The 12,633-nt window shown below is 38.8% G+C and overlaps 1 protein-coding gene and 1 non-coding gene across 3 annotated transcripts in view; one reads left to right on the top strand and one right to left on the bottom strand.

Annotated features, from left to right (window-relative positions):
* EIF4G3 (eukaryotic translation initiation factor 4 gamma 3) overlaps positions 1 to 12,633 on the top strand; it is a 370,577-nt gene that overhangs the window by 25,370 nt on the left and 332,574 nt on the right. The gene's annotated exons all lie outside the window — the stretch shown is intronic.
* On the bottom strand, positions 8,694 to 8,800 carry LOC132516517 (U6 spliceosomal RNA). The gene has a single exon (XR_009539350.1). It is a non-coding gene; the product is annotated as a U6 spliceosomal RNA (small nuclear RNA).

Below are 12,633 nucleotides of genomic sequence, written 5' to 3' on the forward strand. Positions count from 1 at the left end.
ATTAGTTAAGTAAAAACTTATGAATTGTGTTCCCCATGCATTCTGATTAAATTGATCTTTACCGTAATAGTAATACTTAGGCCGATCTTCCCAAATTTGTTTTCATGATACCAAGAGAAGCGGCTTAAAGTACTTTGAAAGAGGCGTCATTAAAAAAAAAAAAAAAAGCCTTACTTTTAATGATGTGGCAGATTAGTGCAACATTTTTTATGATACCTCTTATTTGTTACAGAGTTCCCTTTTTAAAGTCCTTTGCCATCTTGTCCTTGCTCTCCTGGCTTCCATCTGGGGCTGCAGCAGGGCTGAGCCAAACATGGCTGCTGCTGCAGCATGGGCGGGCGTAGTATAGGATTCGGCTGCTGTGGTTCCTGTGACGAAGCAGGAGGAGAAGCCTGGAGAGCGTGCTCTAGGTCAGGATCTCTTAAAGCTTGTTGCCAGGAGAATTGGACTTTTCTTGTGGAGGAGATACTACATTTCAGATTCTGCTGTTGACAGGGAATGCTACTGTGTATTGGGATTTATAGCCTTAGCAGGGGAACCACCCATTCTCTGCAGAAGTGAGAAATCTTAGCATATGCTGTCATTTGCTAAGCAGGATTGGCCATTTTTAGAAAGCAGCAAGGCTTACCTGTCTGTTTCAGTTGATGACAGAGAAGTGTCCAGAATGACGGTGATTTCTGGCTCGGTGGGTAAATTTACTAAATGGGTAGCATTTCTCTCAGGGGCAGACTCGGCGGCATAGAGTAGAGGATTAAAATGGTCTGTCTCCATGTGCAGCTTGTGTGAGGATTACTGTATCACATCAAAAGTAAACCTAAAACGTTGGGTGAGAGATGGGGAGTGGTTTGAATGGAGGATTGAAGTTGCTGTACGTGCTGCTTAGGCTGCTCCATAGAGTGAATGCACTGCCATTTGGTTGGGGCGTATTTGTGCCTGAGTTTCTGTCCTTTCTGCCTGTGACTGGAGATGGGCATGATGTAGGATATGCTGCTTGACAACCAATAATGATATGATATATCCGGATGCGCAGTAACAAACTACTTCACTCATTTCTCTGTTTCGTATGATGAAGAGAAAAGGCTTTTAAAAAAGAAAAAAGCTCCCTTCCACAGAAAAGCCATATGTGATCACTGTAAAAATCACAGGGAAAAAAGAAAAAAAAATCACTTGTAACTTTACCACCCATTGATAACTATTGTTAGCATTTTGATATATTTCCTTGGAGGAATTTTTAAATATATATATGTTTATATATACATGTGTTGGCATATATGTGTTTATATACATATACTCATATGTGCATAGCTGAAGATCATACTGTGAATATTATTTTTTCTATTTTAACATATTGATACATTCCCATTTTAATAAAAATTTTGAGAGGGCTTCCTTAATGGTATTATAACATTTCTTTATATGGCTGTACCACAGTATACTTAAAGCACATTGCTTATCACTGGATTATTCAGTTAACAATTTTGTTATTAAAAGAAATACTGAGGGCTTCCCTGGTGGCACAGTGGTTGAGAGTCCGCCTGCCAATGCAGGGGACATGGGTTCGTGCCCCTGTCCGGGAAGATCCCACATGCCGCGGAGGGACTAGGCCCGTGAGCCATGGCCGTTGAGCCTGCGTGTCCGGAGCCTGTGCTCTGCAACGGGAGAGGCCACAACAGTGAGAGGCCCACGTACTGCAAAAAAAAAAAAAAAGAAATACTGAGACTAACATCTTTGTGTATAATGTTTTTCAATATTTCAGGTATTTGTTCAATAAAGTAAAAATTACTGGATCAGCAGGTGTGAACATTAGGATAATTGATGCATATTGCCCTATTTTTACCAGCATTAAATATTCTTTTAACTTTTGTTAATTTGATAGGTGAAAATTATATACAGTTTTAATTTGCATTCTTAGATTACTTATAAGATTTAGTTTTCTCCCATGTTTCTTAGCTTTTATTTACTGTTTTGAAAATTATCTGTTTATATGCTATTTTCATGTCTTTATTCAGATCTTAGTTTAGTTTCAAAACAGTCAAATAATGCATGTGTATTATAAAGAATACAGATTATATTGATTTATACCTTTATATTATATATTTAAAAATAATTAAAAACCTTCACTTCCACTTCCATTGTTAGCAGCTATCACAGTTGACAGTTCAGCATCTCTCTTCTTACAGATCTTTTTGTATGCATTTACAAATTGAGAGTAAGAGGAAGGGAAAAAGGGAAGAGAGTCAGGGAGTGGGAGAGAGGTGGAGGTTTTTAGAGGATGGCCTCTGGAGCTGGACTCTGTGATTTGCATCCTAACTGCTGGAAGTGTGAAGTGTGATCTTGGAGGATTTCGAGTCCCATAGCTGATAGTCCCAGCGCTCATGGTTTAGTGGCTGTGTACCTTGGGAAAAATGATTTAACCTTTTTGTGGCCCAGTGTCCTCATGTAAAAGGGTTAATTATAGACTCTAGTGCTTAAGGTTGTTGTGAGGATTAAATTAGTTATACCTATAAGGTACTTAAAATGGTACCTGGCACTTTGTGTTATATAGTAATAAATAGCTATTACTATTATATTACTTGTGTAACAAGATTATAAGTGGGATTATACTGCACATGCTTAGTGATTGCTTTTTCACGTATTGTATAAATCTTTCCCATGTTGATACATGTAGATTATTCTATAGTTGTACCATAATTCATTTAACTCTTTCCTATTGGTGGATATATGTATAGTTTCTAGGCTTTTTTGTATGTGTTAAAATGTATAGTGCAGGGCTTCCCTGGTGGCGCAGTGGTTGAGAGTCCGCCTGCCGATGCAGAGGACACGGGTTCATGCCCCGGTCCGGGAAGATGCCGCGGAGCAGCTAGGTCCGTGAGCCATGGCCGCTGAGCCTGTGGGTCCGGAGCCTGTGCTCTGCAACTGGAGAGGCCACAACAGTGAGAGGCCTGCGTACCGCAAAAAAAAAAAAAAAAAAAGTATAGCGCATATCCTTATACATATGTGTGAGTATTTTAGTAGGATGGAGTCCTATAAATAGAATTGCTGAATTGAAGGGTACATAAATAAACATTTGGCGATTACTTTTTTAATATCTAAGAATTTTTGTTTTCTCTCCTTTTCTGTGTGTAGCAGATGTGTCTTATTTTATGATTGGAATAGTATCTTAAATCCTTTCATAGGTACTAATTGGAAATTAAAAAAATCTTTTTCTGTTCTCTGTACCATCTCTCTCCCTCCAGGGTTGGTTCTGTTTATTCATCTTGGTTCTTTACTTTCTTAATGTCTGGTGATTGTTTAGTTTCCATTCGTGTTTATGAATGGAAGATGAGGTAGATTAGTAGAGTTGACAGATGGAGTCCCTGCAGTTGGGTAACAGGCCTCAAAGATTGTCTTTAAGTGTTGTGGGTGGCGCCTGACACCAAGGACATTTTACTGAATTGTGCCTTTATTTGCTCTTGGAATAAATTTTTTAAAGGAACATATTACTAATAAAAGTAGACTGATTTCTGTTAAGTCTTGTTAACAAGTTTGTAGTATAGTCAGTGTTTTATATGTTTGCATATTGTCTGTGTTTTGTGGAGTTTCTCATGTACAGTATTTTCCAGATACATTTCAGTTATGATTTTGGACTCATCTTCTCACAACTGGATACTGTGAAGTGGAAATCCTAAAATTTCTTTTTTTAAAAAATAAATTTGTTTATTTTATTTTATTTTTGGCTGCCTTGGGTCTTCCTCCACGCGGACTTTTCTCTAGTTGGGGCAAGCAGGGGCTAACTCTTTGTTGTTCTGTGTGGGCTTCTCATTGAAGTGGCTTCTCTTGTCGCACAGCACGGGTTCTAGGTGTGTGAGCTTCAGTAGTTGTGGTGCGCGGGCTCAGTAGTTGTGCATCACAGGCTGTAGAGCGCAGGCTCAGTAGTTGTGGTGCAAGGGCTTAGTTGCTCCGTGGCATGTGGGATCTTTCCCAGGCTAGGGATTGAACACTGCATTGGCAGGCGGATTCTTAACTACTGTGCCACCAGGGAAGTCGCTAACAACTTGTTTGCTCTTAATTCCTTAGCTGAAGAGCTTAGTTGAAGCTTCAAAGCGTTCATAAAACAAGGAAGTAGTTAACCATCTTTCAGTCCTAACCCTGAATATGTCTGCTCTTTTTCAGTTCCCATTTTGTGCAGTTTGTTGATTGGTCTTGTTTTCAAATGGTCGTCTTCACTGTCATCTGTTGCTAAAAACTGCTTTCTCTTAGTTTTGTCTTTTTATAATCTACCTCATAAATAATTCTGCCCAAGCTATTGGAACCTTGAATTTTAGTGAAATGAAGAACATTTTATTGTTCCTTCTCTGCTCTTATATTAGTTTATTGCCATCTTTGCAATTTGAAAATCAATTTGTTAACTGTTTTGTCATTGTGTTGGTTATCCACAAATGTCTAGAAAACATTTTATTTACCTGACAAAGACATATTGTGATACACTCTTTTTTTTGTTTTGTTTTGTTTTTGTTTTTGCGGTACGGGGGCCTCTCACTGTTGTGGCCTCTCCCGTTGTGGAGCACAGGCTCCAGACGCGCAGGCTCAGCGGCCATGGGTCACGGACCCAGCCGCTCCGCAGCATGTGGGACCTTCCCGGACCGGGTCACAAACCCGTGTCCCCTGCATTGGCAGGCGGACCCTCAGCCACTGCACCACCAGGGAAGCCCTGTGATACACTCTTGATGAGAGAAGTCGGTGTAAAACAAATTGGGAGGATGTGTTTAAGAATGTGAGAAGTATTAATTTTTTGTCATTGAAAACTAAAGTTAGTTAATATTTTCATTAGACTTGATTGACCCAAGTAAGTAATCTTTTACTTTTTTTAAATTGAAGAAAATGCCAATTTAATTAGCATAATTTTAGGGATGTGTTAAAGCTAGGATAGTAGTTCTAAATTTAGGCTGCTCATTGGAATAATTTTTGCAACTTAAAAAATATACAGACATCTTCTGAATCATATTTTGGAGTTGAAGTTTTAGATATATAATTAAAGTTAAGACTCCTAACCTAGAAAATTGAAATGGTCAATTGTGAGTTAATTAGGTCTTACATATTATATAAATGACATTAAATTAGCTTAATTATTTGGATTGTACCTTTTCTGAGAGGTTTGAGTATTAGCATGTTGCTTGTTGTTGGATTTGAAGTCTGTTCTTTGTTAAGATTCTTGATTTTTTTCTTTTTCTTTTTTTTTGCGGTACGCGGGCCTCTCACTGCCCTGGCCTCTCCCGTTGCGGAGCACAGGCTCCGGACCCACAGGCTCAGCGGCCATGGCTCATGGGCCTAGCCGCTCCGCGGCAGGTGGGATCCTCCCAGACCGGGGCACGAACCCGTGTCCCCTGCATCGGCAGGTGGACTCCCAACCACTGCGCCACCAGGGAAGCCCCAAGATTCTTGATTTTTAATGATCAAGAAATGAATGATTCCTTTACTTCTCAGTAGACATGTCCTTTAAGTTTCATTTCTAGATTCATACTGAAATAGGATTTGGCAGATGACTAGAGGAATATGTTCTTATCTTTTGAAATAGGTTGATTCTGAGACCTGGTAAAAAGTTAAAGGGCAAACCAGGCATTTTGCACCTGACATCCTCTTAGAACTTAAAATATTTTATTACCGGTATCTGATTGGTCATATTGACAAACTAATGGACACTGACAGCCTTTATCTGTTTTCTTCCTGTTACGAAGCGCTGTGCGGCTTGCGGGATCTCAGTTCCCCAGTCAGGGATTGAACCTGGGCCACGGCAGTGAAAGCCTGGAATCCTAACCAATAGCCCACCAGGGAACTTCCTGAAGTGAACTTTCTTAATCCAGCAAAGTTTATTGTGTGCAACGCATAGGCCTGCCCCTGTTGTTACTGAGGATTATTGGGATTACCGTAAACCTGCCTAGAATTTTTATTTATTTATTTAAAAATATTTATTTATTTTTGGCTGTGTTGGGTCTTCGTTGCTGCGTGGGCTTTCTCTGGTCGCGGCAAGCGGGGCCTACTCTTCGTTGTGGTGCCCGGGCTTCTCTTGTTGTGGAGCATGGGCTCTAGGTGCATGGACTTCAGTAGTTGTGGCACGTGGGCTTAGTTACTCCGCGGCATGTGGGATCTTCCCGGTCCAGGGATCGAACCCATGTCCCCTGCATTGGCAGGCGGATTCTCAACCTAATGGAGAGATATAAAAGCTTTCTTATAACTTTAGGTGTAAGAAATTAGATATATAAAATTCCTACAAAGGAGAGATTTGTGCCCTCTGAAAAACAAAATTCAGTGTTTACCTAAGAATACGAGGCTGAGGACACTCCAAGCTACATAAGTATTATGTGCAAAAAATATATATTTGTCAGTCTTTCTCTGTTTTGATAACATCTTTGGATTTATTGCCTTGAATTTGCTTTTGCTCATAGTGAAGTAATAAGAGAACTTAAAATTACTTTCTTCTATATTTTTATTTATAGGTCATGGAAATGAAACTCAGTTAAGGAGCAGAAACACTCTTACTGTGGTTTTCATTCAGATAACATTTTCAGAGTGACAGAAGTGATTTCATTTTTGAGAAGCAAATTATTTCTCTCCCCTTAGTTCACTTTCATTGTTTATACTCTTACCTTGTCATTGGAATTATGTTTCCATTGAAAATAACTAGTAAATATTCTGCTTTCAGTTTTAGCTGCCTATATTTGTGGCTTAATTGAAATCTATTCTGACTAGTAGGAATAAATAGATTCTGACTATGAGAATAAATAATTTATGTGATTATGTTATGGAAAGAAAAAGTAAACTGCCAGTGAAAGCATTTAAATAATATATTAGAGTTTGTAAGGGGAAACTTAGGGTCTCTTACACAAGACAGAACTTTGGTTGAGAGTTTCTTGACCTTTTACTAGTACTTATTATTCCCATTTATTAAGTATAGACTATTTTGATATTTTGGATAATATGCCATAATGCTGTAAAAAAAATAAAAGTTTCTGGCTTTCTGTGCACTCTGCTTTTTGTTTTTCCTTACCCGTTTGGTCTGCTTCTAACATCTCTTCTTTTCTGTGGGTTATTTTACTTCTGTGTGCTCAGTCTCTTTCTCTGTAAAATTGATTAACTAGACTAAACTAATTCCAAAATCCTTTTGGACCTTTTTATTAGCCTATGATTAGGGTAAAAATAATCTCATATATCCTTTTTTTTCACCTTCCTAGAGTATGGGCAGCAGCCCTTGTTGTTACTAAGGGCTTTCTTTTAGGCACAACAGGGGAATATGTGGGAGAAGGGGGTTAGTTGATAATGAAACTTTAGCAATGAAGAATTATCAGAAAAGTTTGAAACATAGTTGATATTAGAGACAGTCTTGCAGAAGAACTCCTTTCCTTTGGTTGTATTGTTTACTACTGGAATTTGATGTACATTTAAAACATTTTTCTTTCTACCTTTTCTCTTAGAATAATAATCCTGTTAGGAAATGCCTCCAGAATCAAGGGACACTCCAGGCAGTGCCCAATAGAACTTTCTGTGATGTTGAAAACATTCTGTGTCTACACTGTCCAGTATGGCAGCCACTAACCGTACGTGGCAACGAGCACTTGAAAGGTGACAAGTGTGACTAAGGAACTAAATTTTAAAATTTCATTTAATTTTAATTAAGTTTCTATTTAAATAGCTACATGTGGCTAGAGGCCACATTGGACAGCATAGCTCCATATTATACATTCAACCAGCAAATATTTTTGAGCCTTCAGAGATATGCCCAGCATTGTGTTAGGTGCCAGAGATATTAGGGTCCTGCAGTGTGGTGAGGGAGAGATGATTAAAGAGATAAGTGTAATATGTGTGATAGCTGCTGTATTAAAGAAAGGCACAGGGTTCTCTAGGACCATAGATACTGGTTCTTACCTAATCCAGGCTGAGGGCGGGTCACTTTGGGGGTACTCTTATGTCAAAAGAAATTGTGTCAACTATCCCTTTGTATTATACATAGGTATTGAGCTCAAGTCAATCCTTGTTGTGTTTCAACATATCAAGGGATATGGAAACACTTGGTCATTATTATTTTTAAGTGTTTGGGGTTAGCACTAGTATTTTTGTGCTTTAACTCTGGACCATGTATAGAATTGATAAGTCTTCATTGTTTGTGATGCGATTAGCTGTTTCTCTTATGAAAATCTGTAAACAGCTCTAAATCATCAAGGCTGCAGTTTGACTGATGTGGTTACTTTTATTTATTTATTTTTGGTTAAAATAAATTTATTTATTTTTGGCTGCGTTGCGTCTTCGTTGCTGAGCATGGGCTTTCTCTAGTTGCAGCGAGTGGGGGCTACTCTTCATTGTGGTGCACGAGCTTCTCATTGTGGTGGCTTCTCTCGTTGTGGAGCACGGGCTCTAGGCATGCAGGCTTCAGTAGTTGTGGCTTGTGGGCTCTAGAGCACAGCCTCAGTAGTTGTGGCGCATGGGCTTAGTTGCTCTGTGGCATGTGGGATCTTCCCGGACGAGGGCTCGAATCTGTGTCCCCTGCATTGGCAGGCGGATTCTTAACCACTGGAACGCCAGGGACGTCCAAAGTGGTTACCTTTATTTTTTATTTTTTTTCTCTTTTATTTTTTATTTATTTATTTACTTTTAACATCTTCATTGGAGTGTAATTGCTTTACAGTGTTGTGTTAGTTTCTGCTGTATAACAAAGTGAATCAAAAAATATGGAACGCTTCACGAATTTGCGTGTAATCCTTGCGCCAGGGCCATGCTAATCTTCTCCGTGTCGTTCCAATTTTAGTATATGTGCTGCCGAAGCGAGTGCTCAAAGTGGTTACTCTTAAGTGGGTGCAGGTTAGGCAGTTTTTCAAAGGCCACGTCTTGCCCACAAATAACATTTTGTGTTATAAAGTACTGGCAAGGAGGCTGTCTTGGTTCTGTGATTCCTGGAATATATATCATGGACATCCTTGGGGTCAAATTTCTTGGGCTTTGGGACTTTTACATGTGAATATTGAGTGGAAGAGTAATACTTCTTTAGCTTCTTTAGTACTGATCTTTATTTAAGTTCTTCTAGAGATGCGGGAAGCCTAGTCATGTCTTAGGGCCCCTGGATGTCATTTGTAGTCTCTCTGGGTCCATTTATAGTCTCTTTGGTTTGATCTATTTAGAACCTTCTCAACCACGTAAGTCTCCTTGGCTTGGGGAAGGAGGGCCTTTGGAACTCTCTCTTTGCTCTTAACTCTGGTTCTTCAGGTGACTCTTGAGGAACCCAGGTCAGTGTGAGTCACGTACCTAATGAATTAATTTTCATGGCCTCTCTAGATACTAAAGAGCAAGAGCTTTGACTTTTAGCCCCAGAGGTCAGATTCTGTAAGAATGCACTTACACGTAATTTAAATGAATTGCACTCATAAGTAAATGCCTTGTTTTTAGGATGTTTTGAAGTTTACTTCTCTGTAATTATAAAAAGAGCTTGGGTTTTGATGCTGTGGTATGGTTTTGATGCTGTGGTATGGTTTTGATGAACTGTGGTATACTGGGCTATTTCTAGTGTAATTCAGTGTAATAGGAGGAGGAACAATTTTACTGAATATTAATCTAGAAAAGTAGAGTTTGTGGTTTCAATTTGTTGGGTTAATGAGTGTCATTGTCAGACCATAAACACATGCCATAGGTAATTAGAATTCTGACAACATAGATCCTTTCTTTCTTCATGTTTGATTTTTTTTTTTTTGCGGTACGCGGGCCTCTCACTGTTGTGGCCCCTCCCGTTGCGGAGCACAGGCTCCAGACGCGCAGGCTCAGCGGCCATGGCTCACGGGCCCAGCCGCTCCGCGGCATGTGGGATCTTCCCGGACCCGGGCATGAACCCGTGTCCCCCTCATCGGTAGGTGGACTCTCAACCACTGCGCCACCAGGGAAGCCCTTCATGTTTGATTTTTAAAAAGATTGAATTTAGATATGGTTATAGGTTACTTTAGCTAATATTTTTGAAATTTCAATCTAAGATTCAGATTTAGCTAATGCTTACTGAATACTTTTGAAGTGCATTATGTATTCAGTTTTAACTTTTTATGGATTATTTGTTGGGTGGAAATATGTAAACCAGCTATGTAATTTTAGATTTTTTAGTAGCCATGTTACAAAGTGAAAACAGGTAAAATCAATTTTAATAACATACTTACCCAGTATATCCAAAATATTATAATTTCAAGATGTGATCATTATAAAAATTATTAGTGAGATGCTGTATTTCACATTCTTTCTTTGTACTAAGCCTTTGCACTCCAGTGTATATTTTAGCACATCCACCTTGTGGTAGCTGTATTTCAAGTGCTCTATAGCCCCATGTGGCTTAGAGGTTACCTAGTGAATAATGCAGTTCTGTAGTCTATAGAAAGGGTAAATACTGCTTTCCTGTCTGCTTTCAGAGAAGACCAGGACTAGCAGAGCTGTGGGCAAGGGAAAGGATAAAGAGGAGGAGTTATATGGCAGAGAGTACCAATCAATAGGGTGATACTTCACACCTCTTTTCAGCTGGGTTAGTTGCTCTACTAACAGCTATAGATAAATTTATTATTTATTTTCTTTACTAAACTAAATGCTTAAGGCAGGAATTATGTTTTTTTGTTTCTATTTCTCTACGGTCTGTTAGTGCTAGGCACAAAGTAGACACTAATAAATAATGTTTACTAGACATCTATACTGAGAACAGGAAGCTTTAAGCACTGCCTCTGAAGATTTTTGGCATGATTTATTGCATTTCTGGGAGCTAGATACGTTTTTCACCCATGTTAGTTATACATGTATCCATTCCCAAGGTTATTCCACAAATTAGGAGTGGAAGAAAATGTATACACTGTCAGGAATAAGTACACATGTGAAGACCTACAGTTTGTAAATACTGACATACAATGTCATATTTTTTGCATTTTTGTACTTCAGCAGTTGCCACTAATAATAACTAACATTTGATGAACATGTGGACTGTTCATTTTTTGTCCCATTTCGTTTTCATAATACTACTGTGGATAGGTAGGTGGGATTGACCTCACTGTATAAATGATGAAAATGGGTTATACTGTCTTTTGTCACAAAAGGCATTTACTTGTCATGGTTGGAGTTAGTGTGTAAGTTTAGTGTATGTGGTGGGATATAGTTGTTCTTCTAGAAACTACAGTAATAGTATGGTAATGATTATTTACATTTGTGTTCAGGGAGATAAAGAGTGTCATATCTGGTTTGAAAACTTAAAAGATGTGTTTTGAAATACTGCAGATACTATACAGAAGTACACTGTAGTATAGCAAACCCAAGTATCCATTAACCAGCTTCACAAACAAAACATTATCCGTATAATAAAAGACCTCAGCATGTACCCCTCCTTTATCACTTGATTCTTTCATTAGAGGTAACTGTTATCCTGAATTTGGGATTTATTAGTGCAGTGTATTTCTTTTATATTTACTGCATACTTATATTTGAGTTTTCTAAATCATTTTAGTTTTAATTCAGTTGTGGAAGAAATCAGAATTATTAAATCTAAATTGTTTTGTGTATATGTTTTCAGCCTGTGAGGATTTTCTGAACTTACTTCCAACTTTGTATTTCTGTATAGAGTTATTAAGTCATTTTGACTGAGGAGTTGCAAGGTTTTGTTTGAAAGAGTTAATCTAAGTATTATTAGCCAATATTTTGAGCAGTTAAGATTTTGTGGGACTTCCCTGCTGGTCCAGTGGTTAGAACTCCGAGCTTCCACTGCAGGGGGCACGGGTTTGATCCCTGGTCAGGGAAGTAAGATCCTGCATGCTGTGGGGGAGCGGCCAAAAAGCAAAAGATTTTTGTCTCCTGAAGGGTAGGGACAAGACCATTTCAAATTATTTTGCGCAGTGAAGTATAATTCTTACATGAGGTTTTTATTAAATATGGTCTGTTCACTGTTAATAGGCATAAGCATTGAAGAAGCAAGTGACATTAAAATACACAATGGAAATCTAGGAATACAATTTAAGGACTAGGGATAATGCATATGATGATAGTGATCTCTCTCTGTTTTTTCTTTTTCCTTTTGCCGTGCGGCATGTGGGATCTAATTCCACCCCCAGGGATCGAACCCGTGCCCCCTGCATTGGGAGTGTGGAGTCTTAACCACTGGACCGCCAGGAAAGTCCCGACAGTGATCTTTAAGGATCAAAATTCTGATATCTGTACTTCCTTATCCATAAATGGCAGTAGGAGTACTTACGTTATTTGGATAATGGGGAGGACTAGAGTATATAAAGGCCCTTAAACCATCCTGGGTGCTTTATTATCAGCATATCAGATATTTTTCAAACCTTAGTATTTACGGCCTTTGGGTTTAAATAGCTGCCTGGAAACCTAGTTTGTTATTAGCCTCTTTTTTAATTGTTGGAGAAGATGGTGGTGAGTGGAATATGTAAGCTATAAGCTGCTCCCTTTTGATTTTTATGACGCTGAAAGGTAGGGCTATGGTAGAAGGTAGGACTGTGTTTACTTGATCGCTCTGCATTCACTTTCTTGTAACTAGCAGTGATACTCCATACCGGTATGGTATAGGTACCACCTGTGAAGAAAGAAAGGGTTTGTACTTGACTTCAGCCCTGTCTGTAAAGTGCAGTATTATTTAACTATGGT

The sequence above is a fragment of the Lagenorhynchus albirostris genome, chromosome 2 (genome assembly GCF_949774975.1).
Source record: "Lagenorhynchus albirostris chromosome 2, mLagAlb1.1, whole genome shotgun sequence".
Taxonomy (NCBI): Eukaryota; Metazoa; Chordata; class Mammalia; order Artiodactyla; family Delphinidae; genus Lagenorhynchus; species Lagenorhynchus albirostris.